This window comes from Danio rerio, chromosome 17 (genome assembly GCF_052040795.2).
Source record: "Danio rerio strain M-AB ecotype USA chromosome 17, GRCz13ab, whole genome shotgun sequence".
NCBI lineage: Eukaryota > Metazoa > Chordata > Actinopteri > Cypriniformes > Danionidae > Danio > Danio rerio.
Window position 1 is genome coordinate 42,533,774 of NC_141037.1, and position 16,196 is coordinate 42,549,969.

Sequence of the window (16,196 nt, forward strand, 5' to 3'; positions counted from 1 at the left end):
CAGGGAGAGTTGTGGACCACTGGGTAGCTTGCTGGGGTCTTAGGCCCCTAGGTGGAGGGCCAGTGGGCACCATGGGGCCTCTACTTCAAGTCCAGGGAGAAAGGTGGACCCCTGGGTAGCTTTCTGGGGTCAGAGGCCCCTAGGTGTAGGGCCAGGGGGTACCCTAAGGCCTCTACTGCAAGTCCAGGGAGAGAGGGGGAACTCTGGGTAGCTTGCTGGGGTCAGAGGCCCCTAGGTGGATGGCCAGGGGAAACCCTGGGGCCTCTACTGCAAGTCCATGGAGAGAGGTGGACTCCTGGGTAGCTTGCTGGGATCTTAGGCCCCTAGGTGGAGGGCCAGGGGGCACCCTGGGGCTTCTACTACAAGTCCAGGGAGAAAACTGGACCCCTGGGTAGCTTGCTGGGGTCAGAGGCCCCTAGGTGGAGGGCCAGTGGGCACCCTGGGGCCTCTACTGCAAGTCCAGGGAGAGAGGTGGACCCCAGGGTAGCTTGCTGGGGAATAAAGCCCCTAGGTGGAGGGCCAGAGGATAACCTAGGGCCTCTACTGCAAGTCCAGGGAGAGAGGTGGACCCCTGGCTAGCTAGCTGGGGTCAGAGGCCCTTAGGTGGAGGGCCAGTGGGCACCCTGGGGCCTATACTGCAAGTCCATGGAGAGATGTGGAACCCTGGGTAGCTTGCTGTTGTCAGAGGCCCCTATGTGGAGGGCTAAGGGGCACCCTGAGGCCTCTACTGCAAGTCCAGGGAGAGTTGTGGACCCCTGGGTAGCTTGCTGGGGTCAGAGGACCCTAGGTGGAGGGCCAAGGGGCACCCTGGGGCCTCTACTGCAAGTCCAGGGAGAGTTGTGGACCCCTGGGTAGCTTTCTGGGGTCAGAGGCCCCTAGGTGGAGGGCAAGGGGGCACCCTGGGGCCTCTACTGCAAGTCCAGGGAGAGAGGTGGACCTCTGGGTAGCTTGCTGGGGTCAGAGGCCCCTTGGTGGAGGGCCAGGGGGCACCATGGGGCCTTCACTGCAAGTCCAGGGAGAGAGGTGGACCTCTGGGTAGCTTGCTGGGGTCCTAGGCCCCTAGGTGAAGGGCCAGGGGGCACCCTGGGGCCTCTACTGCAAGTCCATGGAGAGAGGTGGACCCCTGGGTAGCTTGCTGTGATCATAGGCCCCTAGGTGGAGGGCCAGGGGGCACCCTGGGGCCTATACTGCAAGGCCAGGGAGAAATGTAGTCCCCTGGGTAGCTTGCTGGGGTCAGAGGCAACTAGGTGGAGGGCCAAGGGGCACCCTTGGGATTATCCTGCAAGTCCAGGGAGAGAGGTGGACCCCTGGGTAGCTTGCTGGGGTCAGAGGCCCTTAGGTGGAGGGCCAAGGGGCACCCTGGGGCCTATCCAGCAAGTCCTGGGAGAGTTGTGGACCCCTGGGTAGCTTGCTGGGGTCTTAGGCCCTTAGGTGGAGGGATAATGGGCAACCTGGGGCCTATACTGCAAGTCCAGGGAGAGAAGTGGACCCCTGGGTAGCTTGCTGGGGTCAGAGGCAACTAGGTGGAGGGCCAGGGGGCACCCTTGGGATTATCCTGCAAGTCCAGGGAGAAAGGTGGACCCCTGGGTAGCTTGCTGGGGTCAGAGGCCCCTAGGTGGAGGGCCAGTGGGCACCCTGGGGCCTCTACTGCAAGCCCAGGGAGAGTTGTGGACCCCTGGGTAGCTTGCTGGGGTCAGAGGCCCCTAGGTGGAGGGCCAGGGGGCACCCTAGGGCCCCTACTGCAAGTCCAGGTAGAGAGTTGGACCCCTGGGTAGCCTGCTGGGGTCAGAGGCAACTAGGTGGAGGGCCAGGGCGCACCCTGGGGCCTATCCTGCAAGTCCAGGGAGAGAGGTGGACCCCTGGGTAGTTTGCTTGGCTGAGAGTGGCCTAGGTGGAGGGCCAAGGGGCACCCTGGGGCCTCTACTGCAAGTCCAGGGAGAGTTGTGGACCCTTGGGTAGCTTGCTGGGGTCAGAGGCCCCTAGGTGGAGGGCAAGGGGGCTCCCTGGGGCCTATACTGCAGGTCCAGGAAGAGAGGTGGACCCCTGGGTAGCTTCCTGGGGCAAGAGGCCCCTAGGTGGAGGGTTAGGAGGCACCTTGGGGCCTATACTGCAAGTCCAGGGAGAGAGCTGGACCCCTGGGTAGCTTTCTGGGGTCAGCGCCACTAGCAGGAAGGCCAGGGGGTACCCTAGGGCATCTACTGCAAGTCCAGGGAGAGAGGTGGACCCCTGGGTAGATTGCTGGGGTCAGAGGACCCTAGGTGGGGGGCCAGGGGGCACCCTGGGGCCTCTACTGCAAGTCCAGGGAGAAAGGTGGACCCCTGGGTAGCTTGCTGGGGTCAGAGGCAACTAGGTGGAGGGCCAAGGGGCACCCTTGGGATTATCCTGCAAGTCCAGGGAGAGAGGTGGACCCCTGGGTAGCTTGCTGGGGTCAGAGGCCCCTAGGTGGAGGGCCAGTGGGCACCCTGGGGCCTCTACTGCAAGCCCAGGTAGAGTTGTGGACCCCTGGGTAGCTTGCTGGGGTCAGAGGCCCCTAGGTGGAGGACCAAGGGGCACCCTGGTGCCTCTACTGCAAGTCCAGGGAGAGAGGTGGACCTCTGGGAAGCTTGCTGGTATCATAGGCCCCTAGGTGGGGGGCCAGGAGGAACCCTAGGGCCCCTACTGCAAGTCTAGGTTGAGAGCTGGACCCCTGGGTAGCCTGCTGGGGTCAGAGGCAACTAGGTGGAGGGCCAGGGGGCACCCTGGGGCCGATCCTGCGAGTCCAGGGAGAGAGGTGAACCCCTGGGTAGTTTGCTTGGCTGAGGGTGGCCTAGGTGGAGGGCCAAGGGGCACCCTGGGGCCTCTACTGCAAGTCCAGGGAGAGTTGTGGACCCTTGGGTAGCTTGCTGGGGTCAGAGGCAACTAGGTGGAGGGCCAGGGGGCACCCTGGGGCCGATCCTGCGAGTCCAGGGAGAGAGGTGGACCCCTGGGTAGTTTGCTTGGCTGAGGGTGGCCTAGGTGGAGGGCCAAGGGGCACCCTGGGGCCTCTACTGCAAGTCCAGGGAGAGTTGTGGACCCTTGGGTAGCTTGCTGGGGTCAGAGGCCCCTGGGTGGAGGGCAAGGGGGCTCCCTGGGGCCTATACTGCAAGTCCAGGAAGAGAGGTGGACCCCTGGGTAGCTTCCTGGGGCAAGAGGCCCCTAGGTGGAGGGTAAGGAGGCACCTTGGGGCCTATACTGCAAGTCCAGGGAGAGAGCTGGAGCCCTGGGTAAATTTCTGGGGTCAGCGCCACTAGCAAGAGGGCCAGGGGGTACCCTAGGGCCTCTACTGCAAGTCCAGGGAGAAAGGTGGACCCCTGGGTAGATTGCTGGGGTCAGAGGACCCTAGGTGGGGGGCCAGGGGGCACCCTGGGGCCTCTACTGCAAGTCTAGGGAGAGATGTGGACCCCTGGGAAGCTTGCTGGGGTCAGAGGCCCCTAGGTGGAAGGCCAGCGGCACCCTGGGGCCTCTACTGCAAGTCCAGGGAGAGAGGTTGACCCCTGGGTAGCTTGCTGGGGAATAAAGCCCCTATGTGGAGGGCCAGGGGGCACCCTAGGGCCTCCACTGCAAGTCTCGGAAGACTTGTGGACGCCTGGGTAGCTTGCTGGGGTCAGAGGCCCCTTGGTGGAGGGCCAGCAGGCACCCTGGGGCCTTTACTGCAAGTCCAGGGAGAGAGGTGGACCCCTGGGTAGCTTGCTGGGGTCAGAGGACCCTAGGTGGGGGTCCAGGGGGCACCCTGGGGCCTCTACTGCAAGTCCAGGGAGAAAGGTGGACCCCTGGGTAGCTTGCTGGGGTCAGAGACAACTAGGTGGAGGGCAAAGGGGCACCCTTGGGATTATCCTGCAAGTCCAGGGAGAGAGGTGGACCCCTGGGTAGCTTGCTGGGGTCAGAGGCCCCTAGGTGGAGGGCCAGTGGGCACCCTGGGGCCTCTACTGCAAGCCCAGGTAGAGTTGTGGACCCCTGGGTAGCTTGCTGGGGTCAGAGGCCCCTAGGTGGAGGACCAAGGGGCACCGTAGGGCCTCTACTGCAAGTCCAGGGAGAGAGGTGGACCTCTGGGAAGCTTGCTGGTATCATAGGCCCCTGGGTGGAGGGCCAGGAGGAACCCTAGGGCCCCTACTGCAAGTCCAGGTAGAGAGTTGGACCCCTGGGTAGCCTGCTGGGGTCAGAGGCAACTAGGTGGAGGGCCAGGGGGCACCCTGGGGCCGATCCTGCGAGTCCAGGGAGAGAGGTGGACCCCTGGGTAGTTTGCTTGGCTGAGAGTGGCCTAGGTGGAGGGCCAAGGGGCACCCTGGGGCCTCTACTGCAAGTCCAGGGAGAGTTGTGGACCCTTGGGTAGCTTGCTGGGGTCAGAGGCGCCTGGGTGGAGTGCAAGGGGGCTCCCTGGGCCTATACTGCAAGTCCAGGAAGAGAGGTGGACCCCTGGGTAGCTTCCTGGGGCAAGAGGCCCCTAGATGGAGGGTAAGGAGGCACCTTGGGGCCTATACTGCAAGTCCAGGGAGAGAGCTGGACCCTTGGGTAGCTTTCTGGGGTCAGCGCCACTAGCAGGAGGGCCAGGGGGTACCCTAGGGCCTCTACTGCAAGTCCAGGGAGAAAGGTGGACCCCTGGGTAGATTGCTGGGGTCAGATGACCCTAGGTGGGGGGCCAGGGGGCACCCTGGGGCCTCTACTGCAAGTCTAGGGAGAGATGTGGACCCCTGGGTAGCTTGCTGGGGTCAGAGGCCCCTAGGTGGAAGGCCAGCGGCACCCTGGGGCCTCTACTGCAAGTCCAGGGAGAGAGGTTGACCCCTGGGTAGCTGGCTGGGGAATAAAGCCCCTAGGTGGAGGGCCAGGGGGCACCCTAGGGCCTCCACTGCAAGTCCAGGGAGAGAGGTGGACCCCTTGGTAGCTAGCTGGGGTCAGAGGCCCCTAGGTGGATAGCCAGGAGGCACCCTGGGGCCTCTACTGCCAGTCCAGCGAGATAATTGGACCCCGGGGTAGCTTGCTAGGGTCTTAGGCCCCTAGGTGGAGGACCAGGGGGCACCCTGGGGCCTCTACTGCAAGTACAGGGAGAGAAGTGGACCCCTGGGTAGCTTGCTGTGGTCCTAGGCCCCTACGTGGAGGGCCAGGGGGCACCCTGGGGCCTCTACTGCAAGTCCAGGGAGAGAGGTGGGCCTCTGGGAAGCTTGCTGGTGTCCTAGGCCTCTAGTTGGAGGGCAAGGGGGCTCCCTGGGGCCTATACTGCAAGTCCAGGAAGAGAGGTGGACCCCTGGGTAGCTTCCTGGGGTAAGAGGCCCCTAGGTGGAGGGTAAGGAGGCACCTTGGGGCCTATACTGCAAGTCCAGGGAGAGAGCTGGACCTGGGGTAAGAGGCCCCTAGGTGGAGGGCCAGGGGGTACCCTGGGGCCTATTCTGCAAGTCTAGGGAGAGAAGTGGATTCCTGGGGAGCTTGATGAGGTCTGAAGCCCAAAGGTGGAGGGCAAAGAGGTACCCTAGGGCCTCTAACACAAGTCCAGGGAGAGAGGTGGACCCCTGTGTAGCTTTCTGGAGTCAGAGGCCCCTAGGTGGAGGGCCAGGGGGCACCCTGGGGCCTACACTGCAAGACCAGGGAGAGATGTGGACCCCTGGGTAGCTTGCTGGGGTCAGGGGCCCCTAGGTGGAGGGCCAAGGGGCACCCTGGGGCCTCTACTGCAAGTCCAGGCAGAGAGGTGGACCCCTGGGTAGCTTGCTGGGGTCAGAGGCCCCTAGGTGGAGGGCCAGGGGGCACCTTGGGGCCTACACTGCAAGGCCAGGGAGAGAGGTGGACCCCTGGGTAGCTTGCTGGAGTCAGAGGCCCCTTGGTGGAGGGCCAAGGGGTACCCTGGGGCCTCTACTGCAAATCTAGGGAGTGTTGTGGACCCCTGGGTAGCTTGCTGGGGTCTTAGGCCCCAAGGTGGAGGGCCAAGGGGAACCCTAGGGCCTAAACTGCAAGTCCATGGAGAGAGGTGGACCCTCTGGGTAGATTGCTGGGGTTTTAGGCCCCTAGGTGCAGGGCAAGGGGGCACCCTGGGGCCTCTTCTGCAAGTCAATGGAAAGTTGTGGACCCCTGGGTAGCTTGCTGGGGTCAGAGGCCCCAGGGTGGAGGGCCAGGGGGCACCCTGGGGCCTATACTGCAAGTTCAGTGAGAGAGGTGGACCCCTGAGTAGCTTGCTGGTGTAAGAGGCCCCTAGGTGGAGGGCCAGAGTGGCACCCTGGGGCCTATACTGCAAGTCCAGGGAGAGAGGTGGACCCCTGGGTAGCTTTCTGGGGTCAGCGCCCCTAGCTGGAGGGCCAGGGGGCACCCTGGGGCCTATACTACAAGTCCAGAGAGGGAGGTGCACCCCTGGGTAACTTGCTAGGGACTAAAGCCCCTAGGTGGACGGCCAGGGGGTACCCTAGGGCCTCTACTACAAGTCAAGGGAGAGACATGGACCCCTGGGTAGCTAGCTGGGTCAGAGGCCCTTAGGGGGAGTGCCAGGAAGTATCCTAGGGCCCCTACTGCAAGTCCAGGAAGAGAGATGGAGCCCTGGGTAGCTTGCTGGGGACAGAGGAAACTAGGTGGAGGGCTAGGGGGCACCCTGGGGCCTATCTTGCAAGTCCAGGGAGAGTTGTGGACCCTTGGGTAACTTGCTGGGGTCAGAGGCCCCAAGGTGGAGGTCAAGGGGGCACCCTGGGGCCTCTACTGCAAGTCAAGGGAGAGTTGTGGACCCTTGGGTAACTTGCTGGTGTCAGAGGCCCCAAGGTGGGGGTCAAAGGGGCACCCTGGGGCCTCTATTGCAAGTCCAGGGAGAGAGGTGGACCCCTGGGTAGCTTGCTGGGATCTTAGGACCCTAGGTGGAGGGCCAGGGGGCACCCTGGGGCCTATACTGCAAGTCCAGGGAGAGATGTGGACCCCTGGGTAGCTTGCTGATGTCAGAGGCCCCAAGGTGGAGGGCCAAGGAGCACCCTGGGGTCTCTACTGCAAGTCCAGGGAGAGTTGTGGACCCATGGGTAGCTTGGTGGGGTCAGAGGCCCCTAGGTGGAGGGCCAAGGGGCACCCTAGGGCCTCTACTGCAAGTCCAGGGAGAGTTGTGGACCCCTGGGTAGCTTGCTGGGGTCAGAGGCCCCTAGGTGGAGGGCCAGGGGGTACCCTAGGGCCTCTACTGAAAGTCAAGGGAGAGACATGGACCCCTGGGTAGCTAGCTGGGTCAGAGGCCCTTAGGGGGTGTGCCAGGAAGTATCCTAGGGCCCCTACTGCAAGTCCAGGAAGAGAGTTGGAGCCCTGGGTAGCTTGCTGGGGACAGAGGAAACTAGGTGGAGGGCCATGGGGCACCCTGGGGCCTATCCTGCAAGTCCAGGGAGAGAGGTGGACCCCTGGATAGTTTGCTTGGCTGAGAGGCCCCTAGGTGGAGGGCCAAGGGGCACCCTGGGGCCTCTACTGCAAGTCAAGGGAGGGTTGTGGACCCTTGGGTAACTTGCTGGGGTCAGAGGCCCCAAGGTGGAGGTCAAGGGTACACCCTGGGGCCTCTACTGCAAGTCCAGGGAGAGAGGTGGACCCCTGGGTAGCTTGCTTGGTTCAGAGGCCCATAGGTTGAGGGCCAGGGGGCACCCTGGGCCCTCTACTGCAAGTCCAGGGAGAGAGGTGGACCTCTGGTTAGCTTGCTGGGATCAGAGGCTCTAGGTGAAGGGCCAGGGGGCACCCTGGGGCCTCTACTGCAAGTTCAAGAAGAGAGGTGGACTTCTGGGTAGCTATCAGTGTTCATAAGCCCCTAGGTGGAGGGCCAGGGGGCACCCTGGGGCCTATACTGCAAGTCCAGGGAGAGAGGTGGACCCCTGGGTAACTTGCGGGGGTCACAGGAACATGGGTGGAGGGCAAGGGGGCACCCTGGGGCCTCTACTGCAAGTCCAGGGAGAGAGGTGGACCCCTGGGTAGCTTGCAGGGGTCAAAAACCCATAGGTGGAGGGTCAGGGGGCACCCTGGGGCCTCTACTGCAAGTCCAGGGAGAGAGGTGGACCCCTGGGTAGCTTGCTGGGGTCAAAGGCCCCTAGGTGGATGGCCAAGGGGCACCCTGGGGCCTCTGCTGCAAGTCCAGGGAGAGTTGTGTACCCCTGGGTAGCTTGCTGGGGTCAGAGGCAACTAGATGGAGGGCCATGGGGCACCCTTGGGATTATCCTGCAAGTCCAGGGAGAGAGGTGGACCCCTGGGTAGCTTGCTGGGGTCAGAGGCCACTAGGTGGAGGGCCAGCGGGCACCCTGGGGCCTCTACTGCAAGTCCAGGGAGAGAGGTGGATCCCTGGGTAGCTTGATGAGGTCTGAAGCCCATAGGTGGAGGGCAAGGGGGTACCCTAGGGCCTCTAACGCAAGTCCAGGGAGAGATGTGGACCCCTGGGTAGCTTGCTGATGTCAGAGGCCCCTAGGTGGAGGGCCAGGGGGCACCCTGGGGCCTCTACTGCAAGTCCAGGGAGAGAGGTGGACCCCTGGGTAGCTTGCTGGGGTCAGAGGCCACTAGGTGGAGGGCCAGCGGGCACCCTGGGGCCTCTACTGCAAGTCCAGGGAGAGAGGTGGACCCCTGGGTAGCTTGCTGGGGAATAAAGCCCCTAGGTGGAGGGCCAGGGGATACCCTAGGGCCTCTACTGCAAGTCCAGGGAGAGAGGTGGATCCCTGGGTAGCTAGCTGGGGTCAGAGGCCCTTAGGTGGAGGGCCAGGGGGCACCCTGGGGCCTCTAGTGCAAGTCCAGGGATAGTTGTGGACCCCTTGGTAGATTCCTAGGGTCTGAGGACCCTAGGTGGAGGGCAGAGGGTGCACCCTGGGGCCTCTCCTGCAATTCCAGGGATAGTTTCGGACCCCTTGGTAGCTTGCTGGGGTCAGAGGCCCCTAGGTGGAGGGCCAGGGGGCACCCTGGGGCCTCTACTGCAAGTCCAGGGAAAGAGGTGGATCCCTGGGTAGCTTGATGAGGTCTGATGCCCATAGGTGGAGGGCAAGGGGGTACCCTAGGGCCTCTAACGCAAGTCCAGGGAGAGATGTGGACCCCTGGGTAGCTTGCTGATGTCAGAGGCCCCTAGGTGGAGGGCCAGGGGGCACCCTGGGGCCTCTACTGCAAGTCCAGGGAGAGAGGTGGACCCCTGTGTAGCTTGCTGGGGTCAGAGGTCCTTAGGTGGAGGGCCAGGGGGAACCCTGGGGCCTATACTGCCAGTCCAGGGAGATAATTGGACCCCTGTGTAGCTTGCTGGGGTCTTAGGCCCTTAGGTGGAGGGCCAGGGGGCACCCTGGGGCGTCTACTGCAAGTCCAGGGAGAGAGGTGGACCCCTGGGTAGCTTGTTGGGATCTTAGGCCTCTAGGTGGAGGCCCAGGGGGCACCCTGGGGCCTATACTGCAAGACCAGGGAGAGAGGTGGACCCCTGGGTAGCTTGCTGATGTCAGAGGCCCCTAGGTGGAGGGCCAAGGGGCACCCTGGGGCCTCTACTGCAAGTCCAGGGAGAGTTGTGGACCCCTGGGTATCTTGCTGGGGTCAGATGACCCTAGGTGGAGGGCCAAGGGGCACCCTGGGGCCTCTACTGCAAGTCCAGGGAGAGTTGTGGACCCCTGGGTAGCTTGCTGGGGTCTTAGGCCCCTAGGTGGAGGGCCAGTGGGCACCATGGGGCCTCTACTTCAAGTCCAGGGAGAAAGGTGGACCCCTGGGTAGCTTTCTGGGGTCAGAGGCCCCTAGGTGGAGGGCAAGGGGGCACCCTGGGGCTTCTACTACAAGTCCAGGGAGAAAGCTGGACCCCTGGGTAGCTTGCTGGGGTCAGAGGCCCCTAGGTGGAGGGCCAGTGGGCACCCTGGGGCCTCTACTGCAAGTCCAGGGAGAGAGGTGGACCCCAGGGTAGCTTGCTGGGGAATAAAGCCCCTAGGTGGAGGGCCAAAGGATACCCTAGGGCCTCTACTGCAAGTCCAGGGAGAGAGGTGGACCCCTGGCTAGCTAGCTGGGGTCAGAGGCCCTTAGGTGGAGGGCCAGTGGGCACCCTGGGGCCTATACTGCAAGTACATGGAGAGATGTGGTCCCCTGGGTAGCTTGCTGGGGTCAGAGGCCCCAAGGTGGAGAGCCAAGGGGCACCCTGGGGCTTCTACTGCAAGTCCAGGGACAGTTGTGGACCCCTGGGTAGCTTGCTGGGGTCAGTGGCCCCTAGTTGGAGGGCTGAGGGGCACCCTTGGGCCTCTACTTTAAGTCCAGGGAGAGAGGTGGACCCCTGGGTAGCTTGCTGGGGTCAGAGGCCCCTAGGTGTAGGGCCAGGGGGTACCCTGGGGCCTATACTGCAAGTTTAGGGAGAGAGGTGGATCCCTGGGTAGCTTGCTGGGGTCAGAGGCCCCTAGGTGTAGGGCCAGGAGGTACCCTAGGGCCTCTACTGCAAGTCCAGGGAGAGAGGTAGACCTCTGGGTAGCTTGCTGGGGTCAGAGGCCCTTAGGTGGAGGGCCAGGGGGCACCCTGGTCCCTCTACTGCCAGTCCAGGGAGAGAGGTGGACCTCTGGGTAGCTTGCTGGGGTCCTAGGCACCTATGTGGAGTGCCAGGGGGCACCCAGGGGCCTATACTGCAAGGCCAGGGAGAGATGTGGACCCCTGGGTAGCTTGCTGGGGTCATAGGCCCCTAGGTGGATGGCAAAGGGGCACCCTGGGGCCTCTGCTGCAAGTCCAGGGAGAGAGGTGGACCCCTGGGTAGCTTGCTGGGGTCAGAGGCAACTAGATGGAGGGCCATGGGGCACCCTTGGGATTATCCTGCAAGTCCAGGGAGAGAGGTGGACCCCTGGGTAGCTTGCTGGGGAATAAAGCCCCTAGGTGGAGGGCCAGGGATACACTAGGGCCTCTACTTCAAGTCCAGGGAGAGAGGTGGATCCCTGGGTAGCTAGCTGGGGTCAGAGGCACCTTAGGTGGAGGGCCAGGGGGCACCCTGGGGCCTCTAGTGCAAGTCCAGGGATAGTTGTGGACCCCTTGGTAGTATCCTAGGGTCTGAGGACCCTAGGTGGAGGGCCAAGGGGGTACCCTGGGGCCTCTCCTGCAATTCCAGGGAGAGTTTTAGACCCCTTGGTAGATTGCTGGGGTCAGAGGCCCCTAGGTGGAGGGCCAGGGGGCACCCTGGGGCCTATACTGCAAGTCCAGGGAGAGAGGTGAATCCTTGGGTAGCTTGATGAGGTCTGAAGCCCATAGGTGGAAGGCAAGGGGGTACACTAGGGCCTCTAACGCAAGTCCAGGGAGAGAGGTGGACCCCTGGGTAGCTTGCTGGGGTCAGAGGTCCTTAGGTGGAGGGCCAGGGGGCACCCTGGGGCCTCAACTGAAAGTCCAGGGAGAGTTGTGGACCCCTGGGTAGCTTGCTGGGGTCAGAAGCCCCTAGGTGGAGGGCCAGGGGGAACCCTGGGGCCTATACTGCCAGTCCAGGGAGATAATTGGACCCCTGTGTAGCTTGCTGGGGTCTTAGGCCCCTAGGAGGAGGGCCAGGGGGCACCCTGGGGCGTCTACTGCAAGTCCAGGGAGAGAGGTGGACCCCTGGGTAGCTTGCTGGGATCTTAGGCCTCTAGGTGGAGGGCCAGGGGGCACCCTGGGGCCTATACTGCAAGTCCAGGGAGAGATGTGGAACCCTGGGTAGCTTGCTGTTGTCAGAGGCCCCTAGGTGGAGGGCTAAGGGGCACCCTGAGGCCTCTACTGCAAGTCCAGGGAGAGTTGTGGACCCCTGGGTAGCTTGCTGGGGTCAGAGGCCCCAGGGTGGAGGGCCAGGGGGCACCCTGGGGCCTATACTGCAAGTTCAGTGAGAGAGGTGGACCCCTGAGTAGCTTGCTGGTGTAAGAGGCCCCTAGGTGGAGGGCCAGAGGGGCACCCTGGGGCCTATACTGCAAGTCCAGGGAGAGAGGTGGACCCCTGGGTAGCTTTCTGGGGTCAGCGCCCCTAGGTGGAGGGCCAGGGGGTACCCTGGGGAATATTCTGCAAGCCCAGGGAGAGAGGTGGATCCATGCGTAGCTTGATAAGGTCTGAAGCCCAAAGGTGGAGGGCAAAGGGGTACCCTAGGGCCTCTAACACAAGTCCAGGGAGAGAGGTGGACCCCTGTGTAGCTTTCTGGAGTCAGAGGCCCCTAGGTGGATGGCCAGGAGGCACCCTGGGGCCTCTACTGCTAGTCCAGGGAGATAATTGGACCCAGGGGTAGCTTGCTGGGTTCTTAGACCCCTAGGTGGAGGTCCAGGGGGCACCCTGGGGCCTATACTGCAAGTACAGGGAGAGAAGTGGACCCCTGGGTAGCTTGCTGTGGTCCTAGGCCCCTAGTTGGAGGGCCAGTGGGCACCCTGGGGCCTATAATTCAAGTCCAGGGAGAAAGGTGGACCCCTGGGTAGCATTCTGGGGTCAGAGGCCCCTAGGTGGAGGGCAAGGGGGCACCCTGGGGCTTCTACTGCAAGTCCAGGGAGAGTTGTGGAACCCTGCGTAGCTTGCTGGGGTCAGAGGCCCCTAGGTGTAGGGCCAGGAGGTACCCTAGGGCCTCTATTGCAAGTCCAGGGAGAAAGGTGGACCCCTGGGTAGCTTGCTGGGGTCAGAGGCACCTACGTGGAGGGCCAGGGGGCACCCTGGGGCCTCTACTGCAAGTCCAGGGAGAGAGGTGGGCCTCTGGGAAGCTTGCTGGTGTCCTAGGCCCCTAGTTGGAGGGCAAGGGGGCTCCCTGGGGCCTATACTGCAAGTCCAGGAAGAGAGGTGGACCCCTGGGTAGCTTCCTGGGGTAAGAGGCCCCTAGGTGGAGGGTAAGGAGGCACCTTGGGGCCTATACTGCAAGTCCAGGGAGAGAGCTGGACCCCTGGGTAGCTTTCTGGGGTCAGCGCCACTAGCCGGAGGGCCAGGGGGTACCCTGGGGCCTCTATTGCAAGTCCAGGGAGAGAGGTGGACCCCTGGGTAGCTTCCTGGGGCAAGAGGCCCCTAGGTGGAGGGCCAGGGGGTACCCTGGGGCCTATACTGCAAGTTTAGGGAGAGAGGTGGATCCCTGGGTAGCTTGATGAGGTCTGAAGCCCAGAGGTGGAGGGCAAGGGGGTACCCTAGGGCCTCTAACTCAAGTCCAGGGAGACATGTGGACCCCTGTGTAGCTTTCTGGGGTCAGAGGCCCCTAGGTGGAGGGCCAGGGGGCACCCTGGGGTCTCTACTGCCAGTCCAGCGAGATAATTGGACCCCGGGGTAGCTTGCTAGGGTCTTAGGCCCCTAGGTGGAGGACCAGGGGGCACCCTGGGGCCTCTACTGCAAGTCCAGGGAGAGAGGTGGACCCCTGGGTAGCTTGCTGTGGTCCTGGGCCCCTAGGTGGAGGGCCAGGGTGCACCCTGGGGCCTATACTACAAGTCAAGGGAGAGAGGTTGACCCCTGGGTAGCTTGCTGGGATCTTAGGCCCCTAGGTGGAGGGCCAGGGGGCACCCTGGGGCCTACACTGCAAGACCAGGGAGAGATGTGGACCCCTGGGTAGCTTGCTGGGGTCAGGGGCCCCTAGGTGGAGGGCCAAGGGGCACCCTGGGGCCTCTACTGCAAGTCCAGGCAGAGAGGTGGACCCCTGGGTAGCTTGCTGGGGTCAGAGGCCCCTAGGTGGAGGGCCAGGGGGCACCTTGGGGCCTACACTGCAAGGCCAGGGAGAGAGGTGGACCCCTGGGTAGCTTGCTGGAGTCAGAGGCCCCTTGGTGGAGGGCCAAGGGGTACCCTGGGGCCTCTACTGCAAATCTAGGGAGTGTTGTGGACCCCTGGGTAGCTTGCTGGGGTCTTAGGCCCCAAGGTGGAGGGCCAAGGGGAACCCTAGGGCCTAAACTGCAAGTCCATGGAGAGAGGTGGACCCTCTGGGTAGATTGCTGGGGTTTTAGGCCCCTAGGTGCAGGGCAAGGGGGCACCCTGGGGCCTCTTCTGCAAGTCAATGGAAAGTTGTGGACCCCTGGGTAGCTTGCTGGGGTCAGAGGCCCCAGGGTGGAGGGCCAGGGGGCATCCTGGGGCCTATACTGCAAGTTCAGTGAGAGAGGTGGACCCCTGAGTAGCTTGCTGGTGTAAGAGGCCCCTAGGTGGAGGGCCAGAGTGGCACCCTGGGGCCTATACTGCAAGTCCAGGGAGAGAGGTGGACCCCTGGGTAGCTTTCTGGGGTCAGCGCCCCTAGCTGGAGGGCCAGGGGGCACCCTGGGGCCTATACTACAAGTCCAGAGAGGGAGGTGCACCCCTGGGTAACTTGCTAGGGACTAAAGCCCCTAGGTGGACGGCCAGGGGGTACCCTAGGGCCTCTACTACAAGTCAAGGGAGAGACATGGACCCCTGGGTAGCTAGCTGGGTCAGAGGCCCTTAGGGGGAGTGCCAGGAAGTATCCTAGGGCCCCTACTGCAAGTCCAGGAAGAGAGATGGAGCCCTGGGTAGCTTGCTGGGGACAGAGGAAACTAGGTGGAGGGCTAGGGGGCACCCTGGGGCCTATCTTGCAAGTCCAGGGAGAGTTGTGGACCCTTGGGTAACTTGCTGGGGTCAGAGGCCCCAAGGTGGAGGTCAAGGGGGCACCCTGGGGCCTCTACTGCAAGTCAAGGGAGAGTTGTGGACCCTTGGGTAACTTGCTGGTGTCAGAGGCCCCAAGGTGGGGGTCAAGGGGGCACCCTGGGGCCTCTATTGCAAGTCCAGGGAGAGAGGTGGACCCCTGGGTAGCTTGCTGGGATCTTAGGACCCTAGGTGGAGGGCCAGGGGGCTCCCTGGGGCCTATACTGCAAGTCCAGGGAGAGATGTGGACCCCTGGGTAGCTTGCTGATGTCAGAGGCCCCAAGGTGGAGGGCCAAGGAGCACCCTGGGGTCTCTACTGCAAGTCCAGGGAGAGTTGTGGACCCATGGGTAGCTTGGTGGGGTCAGAGGCCCCTAGGTGGAGGGCCAAGGGGCACCCTAGGGCCTCTACTGCAAGTCCAGGGAGAGTTGTGGACCCCTGGGTAGCTTGCTGGGGTCAGAGGCCCCTAGGTGGAGGGCCAGGGGGTACCCTAGGGCCTCTACTGCAAGTCAAGGGAGAGACATGGACCCCTGGGTAGCTAGCTGGGTCAGAGGCCCTTAGGGGGTGTGCCAGGAAGTATACTAGGGCCCCTACTGCAAGTCCAGGAAGAGAGTTGGAGCCCTGGGTAGCTTGCTGGGGACAGAGGAAACTAGGTGGAGGGCCATGGGGCACCCTGGGGCCTATCCTGCAAGTCCAGGGAGAGAGGTGGACCCCTGGATAGTTTGCTTGGCTGAGAGGCCCCTAGGTGGAGGGCCAAGGGGCACCCTGGGGCCTCTACTGCAAGTCAAGGGAGGGTTGTGGACCCTTGGGTAACTTGCTGGGGTCAGAGGCCCCAAGGTGGAGGTCAAGGGTACACCCTGGGGCCTCTACTGCAAGTCCAGGGAGAGAGGTGGACCCCTGGGTAGCTTGCTTGGTTCAGAGGCCCATAGGTTGAGGGCCAGGGGGCACCCTGGGCCCTCTACTGCAAGTCCAGGGAGAGAGGTGGACCTCTGGTTAGCTTGCTGGGATCAGAGGCTCTAGGTGAAGGGCCAGGGGGCACCCTGGGGCCTCTACTGCAAGTTCAAGAAGAGAGGTGGACTTCTGGGTAGCTATCAGTGTTCATAAGCCCCTAGGTGGAGGGCCAGGGGGCACCCTGGGGCCTATACTGCAAGTCCAGGGAGAGAGGTTGACCCCTGGGTAACTTGCGGGGGTCACAGGAACATGGGTGGAGGGCAAGGGGGCACCCTGGGGCCTCTACTGCAAGTCCAGGGAGAGAGGTGGACCCCTGGGTAGCTTGCAGGGGTCAAAAACCCATAGGTGGAGGGTCAGGGGGCACCCTGGGGCCTCTACTGCAAGTCCAGGGAGAGAGGTGGACCCCTGGGTAGCTTGCTGGGGTCAAAGGCCCCTAGGTGGATGGCCAAGGGGCACCCTGGGGCCTCTGCTGCAAGTCCAGGGAGAGTTGTGTACCCCTGGGTAGCTTGCTGGGGTCAGAGGCAACTAGATGGAGGGCCATGGGGCACCCTTGGGATTATCCTGCAAGTCCAGGGAGAGAGGTGGACCCCTGGGTAGCTTGCTGGGGTCAGAGGCCACTAGGTGGAGGGCCAGCGGGCACCCTGGGGCCTCTACTGCAAGTCCAGGGAGAGAGGTGGACCCCTGGGTAGCTTGCTGGGGAATAAAGCCCCTAGGTGGAGGGCCAGGGGATACCCTAGGGCCTCTACTGCAAGTCCAGGGAGAGAGGTGGATCCCTGGGTAG